A 12,226-nucleotide genomic window follows, 5' to 3' on the forward strand; every position below is an offset into this window, starting at 1 on the left:
AAACGCAAGAGAGTACTTCAACATTAGAGTACTTTAATGCGTCTGAACGACTAATCGTCTCGGCAAGATTATTAGTCAACCAAGCCCAGTGAAGCACCAAGCCGAAATGTAACCCTGAAGAACCAGGAAGTGATATTTTCGTTCCGCTTAGATTCTTTAGCAACCGCAATATTTGGTCTGCCGACCCGGACGACAACGCGAACAGAAACGCATATTCCAATCAACTTGTTGACCAGAAAGAAATCGTGACGATGGCTGAACAGAACTCCGATATGCATTTATTGACTGACTGCAAGACGTCAAGACAGCTCAGGAGAAAGCCTAGAACAAAACAGTGTCTGCCTAAAGAGCATATCGATATCTCTTTGAGCTCCTTCAAAACAGAAAACAACACAGGCAACTGTTGAAAGCAAAATAGTTGGAGAACTTCGATGCTGACACCGAACGAAAATTGGGCGAAAAGAAGAAAACACTCAAATGGTTGGTTGAACAAAACTTGGAAGAAGAGTCGGGAGCAGAAAAAATAGACAACTCCCACAAGCAAGCACTATGTAGCAAAACTGGAACAACTGAAAATGTAGATTCAATCCGTGCAGACCTTATACAAATCTTGAGCTCAGATATTGCAATTGAGTCTAAGTGTGAATAAAGATTATTATCGAGGCATGCTATAACAGTACAAGCGGAGAGTGGAAATAAGACATCGTTAGTGTCATCCACATCGGCTGCTGATAAATACGCAAAATAAACTGTAATTGATACAGGAATAGAAGCAATGGAAAACATCGAAAAAAGAACCGATTATTGCCAACTCGCGTTCATCGAGATGGCGAGAGATTGAAGAAATAGAGCTCGATAACCTAAGAGCCAAGAAAAGGGAGGAACAACGACTGTGAGAGCGGCAGTTGGTGTTAGAGCAGGAGAGTAAGGAAATAGAACTTCGTCGTCGGCAAGAAGAATTAGTTCTACAGCAGCCACAACAACAACGAGAAAAAAGAATTATGTCAAAAATTGCAACAACAAGAAGACGAACTACGTCTGCGACAACATGAGCGAGCCCTTGAAAGTTAAAGAAAGAAAGCTGAATCCGTTGATGAACAAAAGCGCCTGGAATCAAACTGACAGAAAGAATTTCAAGAGCATCTGGTTCGCAGGCAGACGACTTAGAAAAAGTTGGATTAAGACGCAAGCCAGAAAGAACGGCAGGATAGGCAGATTCAGTGACCCAACAGTCTGGCCCTAGACAACCACTATCTCCTAATTTTGTGATCGACAATCCTAAGAAAGCCACAAGGGTAAGGGATGGAAAACTTTCAGCGCCTACGCGAAAGCAACCCCGCTGTTCCAACCTAGTGCAGGACGTTTCTTAACGCAACTGCATTTTTTGAGTATTTTTTCAAACCGGAAATCCCCACATCAAATAAGGTGACAAAACTACAGACGCTTTTACCCAAGTCGATGGTCCAACAGCAAGGAAAATCAGTGTTCTAGAGCAGACAGAGAAGTCAAATTCAAAGCGAAATTCTCGTAACAGATTATTGGAAAGCCGAAACCAGTTAATAATGCGCCAAAATACCCCACCAGTAATTTACCAACCAATTGGTGATCCAAGAGGATTAACAAAACTCACGTTAACGGAGTTTTCAGGAGACCCCTTGGAGTGGACCGAGTGGCCTGGATTATTTGATGTCATTGTGCCTCAAAAGCGGATAAGCGAGACTGAAAAGATGCCGTATCTGAAGATTACCCCCACGGGCCAGGCAAAGGCGGCAACCTTTGGACTGTGTTTTAGCTCGTAGGCATATCATAATACCTGGGACATTTTCTGCAAAGAGTTTGGCAGACTGAGAGTCATAGTCGAATCTCATTTCAGGAAGACACACAGTCGCCTTCAAGTTAGACACGACAACTCCAGTGGAATTGTTTATTTGCAAACGTTATCAATAATACAGTAAACGTTTTGAATGGACTTGGGTTTCCAGCATGGTCTGGAATCAGAGAGAGTTCTGAGTTAAAAATATTTCCCTTCACCTTAAAAAAAATTGGCTACGACACCCCACAGTATCGTCGCCTACTAGCAGCAAACTTGATTGCATCCAAAGACCGGTTAAAACCAACAGCTTTCATACATGAAGACTTGTTATCCTAGATAGACGCCAAGTTTTAAAGCCGCAAAAAACCAAAACCAAGTATTTTCGATTCAAACGCTGACAATTCTACAAAACGAAAGAACTCAGAATGACCATGCAAAGATGAACATCACGCCATCTGGAGTTGCAAGAAATGTAAATCATGGAAACTGAATGAACGACAGGAACATATGCAGAAGTCCAAATTGCGCTTCAATTGTTTGAGACCTGGCCATCAGTCAAAGGATTACAAAATTAGAACTTGTAGTGCGCCCCATTGTGGAAAACGATACAAAAGATTTTTGCACAGTGACTTCTCGAAGAAGGAGGCTATAAGAGTCGCCTAAGATGCTACGAAAACAGTAGCAACAATGATTGCACAAGGTAGACTCCCGGTAGTACGCAAAAACTTAGTAATGGAAACCACAGCCTGAGCGTATTGGCAATGTGCGATACAGGATCCTCAGTTTCATTTGTGGGAAAGTCAGTCGTATCTACACTGCACCTGCAAAGCCGAAAAGCGTCCTTTTCAGTAGCAGCAATTCACGAATCACAAGATGTTAAGACGAAAATATTGCCGATAGTGGTTCATCGCTCGAGAAGTCTCGACCATTGAGAACAGTGCAAAGATTTCTTCATGAAAACTGAAGTTGAGTGACCAGATTGTATGTTTGCTAGGGTTTGAAAGATCGCTACCCACATTTGAGGAAATTGCCAAATCAGAGCTACAATCTAACCAAAATTCAAGTAATCCTTGGACAAGATTGCTACGACATCATCACACAGTAGAATTAAAGAAAACAGACAATAAAAGTTCGAAATGGGCAGTGAAATCCAAAACAGGGTGGGCCCTAACTGATCCCCTACCAGAAAAACAAGCAGCAACTCTAAGTTAGCAAGCAAGTTGAGTGAGTGGTGGGACATCGAATCCTACGCCTCAAATTATGATGTCAACGGTCATTGGAAACATGAACAGGGAGCATCCAAGAAAATGGAGAAAACAACTCGATTCACCGAGGAAAGATATGAAGTTGGACTTCTGTGACAAGAAGACTACCCAAGAAAGATATGAAGCTACCCAATAAAATCTAATCTGCTCTGGGACAACTCAAGTCTCTAGAACGACGCCCAAAGAAAAATGATACCTTACGAAAGCGTCATCAGGAAACCATTGACACTGACGTCAAAGCTAGTTATGTCCACAAAGTTGAACGAAATGAATTGAATGAAAACAAAGACAAGTTTCAATGGTATTTGCCACATTATTTTGCTGTCATCAGCGCGCAAAAATCCGTGAAAGACAGAAATGTGAGCAATGCAGCAGCAAAATAATAAGATGTGGCCCTAAATTACAAACTTTTAACTGCAATTGACCTGTTGCAGAGTCTTGTAGAAATCAGTTTTTGTTTCAGTGAGCATCAAAAAGCGCTTTCAGTTGACATAGAAGCGATATCCCGAACAATGATAGCCGATACTTGCATTTTCTCTTGCGAGAAAATATATAGCAGGGGATAGAAATCTACGGGTATACACGACACTTTTTTGGGCCGGAAAGCTCGCCGACTTGTGCAAATTACGCTTTGCATCAAGTGGCGTAAAATAACGCGAAATACGACAAAAATCTGGTCAAAGCTGTCAAGAAAATTTTTACATGGACAATTTGTTGAAGTCAGTTAGATAACCTCAAGAAGCAACAGAAATCTACGAAATATCTGCCAGAAAACTCCCCAGCAAGGGTGGGCTCAATTTGAAGAAATGGATAAAGAGTGACAAAGAAATCACTTCATAGATCCCAAGGCAGACAGGTAAAAAAATGTGGAATTTTTTAAGACCGAACCACAATCATCCTCAATACATGGACTAAACTGCAATGTAAGAACGGACAGTCTAATAGTCTGTCGTGGAACTGAGCAGGCAGTTCCTGCGAAAAGAGAATTGTCCTATCTTTTTATCTCAGCAGTTTTCCATCACCATTCACGATAACAATTCGGTTTCTCAATAAACAAATTTGGGCAGAATTAGGAAAAAGAACTGTCAGTCGAACACTCAAAACTATTCAGTGATTGGTGCTTTGAGTTGAGACAAATAGGGACAATTCAGCTTCACAGAAGCATCAGAAGAAGCAATGTGCATCTTCTGATGCAGTCTATCTGCAAGACGAAGCAACTTTAAAACTGACCTATGTGATAGGAAAACATCATTTAGCACCTATCAGAAAAACGACGATTTCGAAGTTAGAAATTCATTCGGCAGTCTATGGAGTTCGTATGAGAAGGCCGTTATTGAGAGAACTTAATGTAAAAATTTACAAAAGTCATCGTTGTACAGATTAGTCCACGGACTTACAGAGGTAACAGTCGCCTCACAAGAAACAACAAGCGTTCGTTGCCAACAAGGCAGCAGAAATAATGGAAAACTGTTCTATGGATCAATGGAGACCTGTCAAAGGCATCAAAAACCGAGCAGATATTGGCACAAAAAGGATGTCCATCGGAAGCATTGAAGAGTCTGGGTGGTCAAACGGGTCGGTTAGGCTCCAGAAAGATGATGGAAAAAGGGCAAAGCCGTGGTGCCAAGTGAACAAGTCTGAAGCTGAGCAGCTAGAGAAACTCAACTAGAACAACTTTTCAACAGGAGACGATAATGTGCCTTCAACCGAAATAGAAACTTTATCGCCTACTGCACGAGGTTCAGTTTAAAGCAGAAGGGAACTCAAAGCCGAGAAGATTCACCCAGCAGAACGAATTTTGTTTCGATTTGTTGAAAAGAAAAGCTTGCCAAATTTCGAAGACTTTTACAAAAAGCGAATAAATCTCAAAAAACTTTGCACATTGCCATAATATTACCCTTTATAGAAGGAAATGGAAAAAAATTGAGTGAAAAGTCAGCTGAAAAGTTCAAATCTCGATTACAACGCAAAAGATCACATATTATTGACAGCAAAACATCCAGTCGTAAAACTTCTGTTGGAGAATGCGCATATTGACAACTTCTACGAGGGCACAGGATACGAGCGAAACAAGCTCCAACAATGTTATCGGATCATCTGATTAAGAAATGCGTTAAAGGGAAAGAAGTCGAGATGTGTCAAATGTCGGCGCAGAAACGCCAACTCAATCCAACCACCGATGGCAGATCTACCCCGAGAACGACTTGATGAGCAAGTAATCCCATTTACCAATACGGAATTGATTACTTCGGACTGTTTGAAGTTAAATTTTTACGATGTACCTTGAAAAATTGGTGCTGCTTTAGCACTTGCCTAGCAACCAAAGCAGTACACATCGAAGTTGCACAGTCATTGGACACCCAGTCATGTCTAGCTGAAGTGACAAGATTCATTGAAAGACGTGGTTACCCAATTTCTATCATCAGTGACATTGAAACGAATTTCTTTGAAGCAGCCAGCGAGCTGAAATTATTCATGAACCTGTGGGAGAACGCTTAGATTTAGAGCGACTTAGCTCAGAAAAAGATCGTTCGGAAATTCAACCCACCTGGAGCTCCACACTTTGATGGAATCTGGGAGCCACTAGTTCAAAGTTGAAAAAAAATTTATGACTGCAATCTTGGACAGGACAGCCGAAGCCTCACCAACGAGGTACTTAGCACTACAATGCGTCATGTAGAGCAAACACTCAACGCAAGACTCCTGACAGCAGTAAGTGACGACGCAGAAGATTTGACAGCACCCACACCTAATCATTTCTTGCTAGAACAAAAGAACGTGAGCGGTCCATTCATGCCATCTAGTGAAAGCTTTCATGATACGAGAAAATCCTTCAAAACGGCTCAGGCCTATGCCGACATGATCTGGTGAAGATGGACGCAAGAATACCTTCCACAATGGAGCCAGAGATCGAAGTGGTCACAAGATCCTGAAAAAAGGCGATTTAGTATGGCTAGTAGATGACTCTGTGAAACGCTGTAAGTACAAACTGGGACAAAACATTGAGTTCTTCACTAGTGTTGTGCAATCAACGAGAGTCAAAATGGCACATGAAGAGCTGAACCGGCCGGTCGTTAAGTTAGCGCCAGTATGCTACAATGGTGTTTCCGTGACCAAAAATACGGCCGGCGATGTTGGGCCACTTCAAATCAGCAACAAGGGCCACCAACGACCGAGAAAAAATTTTTGAAACTGAAAAAACTTAGAATTTGTCAAAACCCAAAAATGGTCAAAACTTGAAAAACTTTTTAAGTTGCGACCGAAAAATTGTTTACATCCAATTTTTGGATGGGAAATTTTGGGGAAATCTAGGTTTGGGTACACGGTTAAGGGTACCTCCAAAATATTCATGGATCTAATTAACGTTCTGGCATAGGACCCACAAGTGTGCTATTAGCGCTTATATGGTTCAAAATTGGCATTTTTTTGATTTTTTGTCAATTATTGTGAAATTAATTAATTTTTATTACACTTTAGATGATCGTTAAAGTAACACCGTACATTTGAGGCATTTAGAGCTACGTAATAGCCATCCGTGCGTCAAAAATAGCAAAAATGCAGTAATTTGACAATTACTATGCAAACAATGGCTTAAATCACTTTACTTGATTAACCAATCAGAAACGAGTAGCAATGATCTTATAGACGATATTTACATGATTATTTACTTTAACCTAATTGTTTGAATAGTAAAACCAAATTGTATTCAGAAGCATTTGAAACAGTTACCAAGAGCAGTCGGCCCTCAGATTAGAATATAATTTGGTTCTTCAACAATTTTATTCTTTTTGCTAAGTTCTGCTGGTTTTTAGGATCTTTCAAGTTTTAAGTTAGTTGAGCTTTCTTGACAAGAAGTTAGCAACAATCCTAACACTGGCTGAAATTTTACAAATGTTACCATGTGATTGAACTCAGATTATCACTAAGGATTTTCTTAACTCAATCAGAATTAAATTTACAGTCCTTTAATACGTCCGAGTAACCAATCGTTTCTACGAGATTATTAGTCAATTGAACCCAGTGAAGAAACAGGACAGCGTAAAACTCGAGAACCAAGCTGTGATACTTAGGTTTTGCTGAGATTCTCGAGCAGCCGCAGCAGAGATATGAAAACCAAAACTTTAGAGAGAGAACTTGAACAAAAAATGAAATTATTAAGGAAAAATACACAGTGTCAATTTTACAAAAACCAATCGCTCTCAACGGGAAAACGGTAAATGCTTCACAGATTTTTACTTAAAAACGCAATAAGAACCGCCATTCTTGAGAATAATTCAATTCACTACGAAAACAACAACAAACAAGAAAAATTTTAATATATAAGAAAAAAGCCAGTGTTAATGTGGTAAAAATTTTCAGCTATCAATCGAACAAATTAACTGAGTTCAAATGTGTTTTATTAGAAGTTCAATAGTACCGGTCATTAAGTTAAATAACGGAGATTACAACAAAAACAGAATCAAGAAAAACACAAAATTTTCCGAAGTAAGCAAATATAGTTGCCCAGTCATAAAAAACTGTTAGCCTAGCATTGAGGCAATCAAACAATGTTTTTTGCCAACCATGTGTTACTCCAATAACTGAATAGAAATTTTGAGGTGGAAATGTAGACTGATTGCGTTTTAAGTGGAATCGTGCCACGAGTCCACTGTATTAGCAAATAAGAAATCCGTCTTTCTGTATTCAGAAAGGAATCTCTTTACTAATCCACTTAGGATTTGTTTACTTGGAAACGTAGAGCGTTTACACTCAATTCACTTTAAAGATCAACCAAGTGAGGTTGAAAAGAGAAATGCATTTTATAATTACAATTATGAGAATGAAATTTACAGTTAAAAGTGTGCAGCGTGAAATAATGACTTTCTAGACAGCAGGTAAAATAGAATTAAGTGTTCAACAACTAGTTCATTATCAAGATCTATGATCAAAAATCACATTTTGGTACAAATTCCCATCTGTCCCACATATCCTTCTCTTCGGCAATTTATTGAGCAAACAATAATTTGAAATGTAACCGTGAAGCATGTATTTCCGGGACCCAAATTTTTGTATGAACAGAAATTAGCCAATAAATTTGAGAAAACAAATAGTGATATATTTAGTAACAACTGTTGCTGGTTAAGTTAGCTAAAAGTACTTACTGGCTATCAGTACAAGGAATAGTAGTATTTCAAAAACCCAACTGCTTTTAGGCTTCTGAATAATTCAAGGTTTAGTAGAAACAGATAATGAACTCTACGATAAAGGTAGCAATCATGAGTGAAAACAGAGATTGAATGGAATTCTGCAACTTTAAACAGTTAAGCAAGAAAAGCATTTAATAATAAATTATAACTCGAAACAAAGCGTAAAGTGAACAAATAGACCTGCGGACGGTTTTCAGGAAAAGTATTTTGAATTCAATTGTAAAATATCAATTAGATTGATAGTTTTGATTGTGTTCAATAGTTTTATATTTGGTTTTTGGTGACAAAGACACTTCACTGTCATAGTCTTCATATTCATCAGTTTTTTGGGTGAGCTTGTAATGAACGAGCTAACGGGTCTGGCAAAGAACTTTTCTCTTCGACAGGGATTCTTGCTAAAACAAGATTTTCACTTCATTGGCGTTTTGGTGGATTTTCAGAAAATTCAGTCACAATTGTAACGCTGTTGATCGAAACCATACAATTGTATTTGTGTACTGATTTGTTCAATATAATAGAATCAGGTTCAAGTTTAAGTGTTTTGTCTCTTTTTATGGTGATGTCAATTGAGGAAATCATTTTTTTTATCCTTTAGCTTTTCAATATATTGTTTTACCCACCAGAGCCGACTTAAAACTTCAATTTCCTTAACACTATATACTCCTTCAATCTTTTTGAGGAAACGTGATGCAAATGCTGCTGTTTGCCATGCAGTATGAGAAAACGGCTCCTAGTCACGTGCTTAAAGCTTTACATTCGGTCCGGGTTTCCTATGAGTTTTGCTAGGTAGTGTTCTCAAACTATAAATGATATTCATTGTTTATTCTAATGTGTTTGATTCTACTGGATTAGGAATGAGTTTTTCAAGTTTAAGTTCTGCATTTCCAGCTTGACTGAGTTTGTTGCTTAGCCATTCTGCTTTTGTTTTGGCGAAGTGACATATGAAAATTAGTTCGAAGGTTATGGTCATCAAGTTTCTAAATACCTTTATAGACTATTTTTAATTGTTCTTCTTGTGGTCCTCGACTAACTAATATGATACCATCCAATAAACAGTGTGTACTTTTAAACCAATTATATTGTAATTTTTTACGTTTTGGAAGGCCGAAGGAATCTATGTCAGACCATAAAAGCTTGTTGGAAAACGATAAGCGGCAGTATATTGAACAACTATAATATTTAAGTTGCTTTGGCGTTACATTTCCGGGTGTATTTATATGCTTACTTCAAAACAAGTGTGGTGAAATATGTTGTTATTTTAAATGAGTCTCAGATGATATTTTGTTGAACATTGTCAATCAGGTTATCGATATTTGGCATTTGATATTTATTTTTGTGCATTGATTTGTTTAAATTATCAGAATCAAGTTCAAGTTTAAGTGTTTTGTCTCGTTTTACGGTGATGTCAATTGAGCAAATCAATTCTTATTATTTTTCTTTAGCTTTACAATATGTTTCTCATCTGTTAATTTTGAAGTTCTTCATTTACTAAAATTTGTTTGTTAATTTGGACCAGTAGTGCTTTTTGATGAGTATTTGTAAAATCTTTATAAAAAGATGGTTTTACTGTGTGTTTACGCAACGTTCTCATGCGGGAGGTGAGGTCAAGATAGTCGTTTGATATTTCAGTTTTTATTGGACAATTGTTTTGGTTAACGTTTTTTATTGGTCTTGATTGATTCAAGGATAGACCTAGCTCTGAAAAACGATCTCTTGCAATTTTTTGTTGATATCCATTCTCGACTGCTTTCACTTATAATTTTCCAGTGGTTCAATCGCCACATTTCACTGTAATGACATTTACATCAAGTGTCTCAATTATATCTTTTGAAAGTTCATAAAATTATTCACTCTAAGAGCTGTTAACCAATAGCCATGATCATCACCATTTGTGATTGCCTTTGCAAGGTTTTTATGATATACAGTGCAAACGTTGCCCGAAACCACCAAAGTTTTAATTTGTACCATTTCAAACTGAACTTATAGACTAGTTTCAACTCTCCCATAGTTTGATCGCTTGAAACGATGGCTAGACAATTATTTTCTGTTTCATTATAGTCCGAAACTCAAGTTGAATGGTAGGTGTCCTGTTGTCGTAGCATTGAGTCGATCTGATTGACTTTATCATCAGGTGCAGTTTTGACGGTTGCGGCGCTTCATATGACGTGTCCTCGACAATATTAACCTGTGGTTTTGCTTTCCAACTATCTCCTTTAGGTTTTCGACGAGGTTTTGCGAAGTTGTTCCATATGCTTTGATATCTTTCCTTGTGTAGAAAAGTTTTATCAACGGCTAGGGGATCAGATGTATCCACAATTAGGAAAGAGAGTTAGTCTTTTATATATTCCCTGTTTGGGTGAACATTAGTTGTTTTGAGTCGCATTCCTGTTTCGTTCAATGCTGTTAACTAAAAACTTTTCCAGAGCTACTCAACGTAAAAACAGATGTACTTTCAATCATTTATTGCTTCTGGATTCTCAAGTTTTTTTTATTGCCAATTTTGGCGCCTTTTTGTGGCATTTGTCTCTTTCATCAACTCCCGTTGGATTCTCCATCCAGTATGTTGGTTATGAATACGTCCCGGATATTTGATTCCTCGTGAACTCCCAGGTCGGATTTTAGTGACAGTTTGCACAAACACTCACAATGAGCTCTCTTTTAAGTAGCTTACAAGTCAGGAAAACTTACATATCGCAATTGATGTTGCGCTGTTTTGTAATTGCTTCATTTAATATAATTCGGAGCTCCCTTGCCCTCATCTTGTCTATTTTGTAGTTAGATTCCTGGTAACAAAATAGTCGAATGCCCTCCTTTCATTGATTCAATTATGAAAGTGAAACCGCAAAGTTGCCGCATAATTTCCAAGGGCGGCCCGCATAGGATCCCAACAACCTCACATTTTTTGTTCAACCATGCGCTCGTTCTTGATACGTAAGTTACGTTCCCTTTGTCCGGTGTCATTTCCCACATTCTTCACTTATACTGGTTGAGGCGGCTAGTGCATTTTGCATGGATGAGTTTTTCGGAAAATGTCAATAGAAATTCCGTTTTTGCAAGTATTGCCAGTTTCAAGATCAGGGGCCAACGTTCCCATCGAAAGCGAGTCTCTGATGTTGGTAGTTCCCTGGAGGGATCAATTGCAAGAAGAGCAATTTCTTTGGTGCAAACTGCGCCATGTGATACTCAGATTACTGAATTGAGTATACGAAGTGGGGTTGCAGACCGATTGTGACTTAGGAGGGATCCTGCGACGAGTGCACTGTGTAAAAGCAAAAAAAAATCCTGCTATCTTAGTTCTCTACAAATTCTCTTAGGATTTGTTTACTTGGAAACGTAGAAAGTTTTCACCCAATTCACTTTTAAGCTCAAACAAGAGAGGTTATAGTGAGAACTGACTTTTATGATTAAAATTTTGGGCACAGGTGAGATCGGAATAAAACTTTCTGAAAAATCAACAAAATTTAGAACAGATTTCGACCATGAGTTTCTGCAAAACATTTTGTGAATTTAAAATTTTTTTACTTGAATATAATTGGAATTTATAACCAATTGAACACTTTTAATCGTCACCAATGCCCTCGCCAAAAATCTATCGCAAGAACATTAAGAACAAACAAAATTTGTTCAGACACCAACTTCTCGCAGCAGTTTTCGAGCTATAAAAACGCTGTCTTGCGCCTTTTGCTACTCCAGCGTTACTAACATCATGACTGTAAGCTGATTAAATAAAAAAAATACAAACAGAACTCTAAAAAGTCAACGCGCCCATAAATTACAAATCTTTTGTATTGTGAAAAACAGCGACAAATGGCTTGAAAATCAAGGGGGAAAGTAACATGCCTGAAAAATAGCTTAATACACATTTCAAAAATGCGAGCTAAGACACGTTTTCTTGTTTTATTTAATTTTTAACTCCAAATTCCAAGACTAATATCTAGTATAACATTTTTTTTTTCAATTTT

This window comes from Convolutriloba macropyga, chromosome 10, assembly GCF_964194025.1.
Source record: "Convolutriloba macropyga chromosome 10, txConMacr16.3, whole genome shotgun sequence".
Lineage (NCBI taxonomy): Eukaryota > Metazoa > Xenacoelomorpha > Acoela > Convolutidae > Convolutriloba > Convolutriloba macropyga.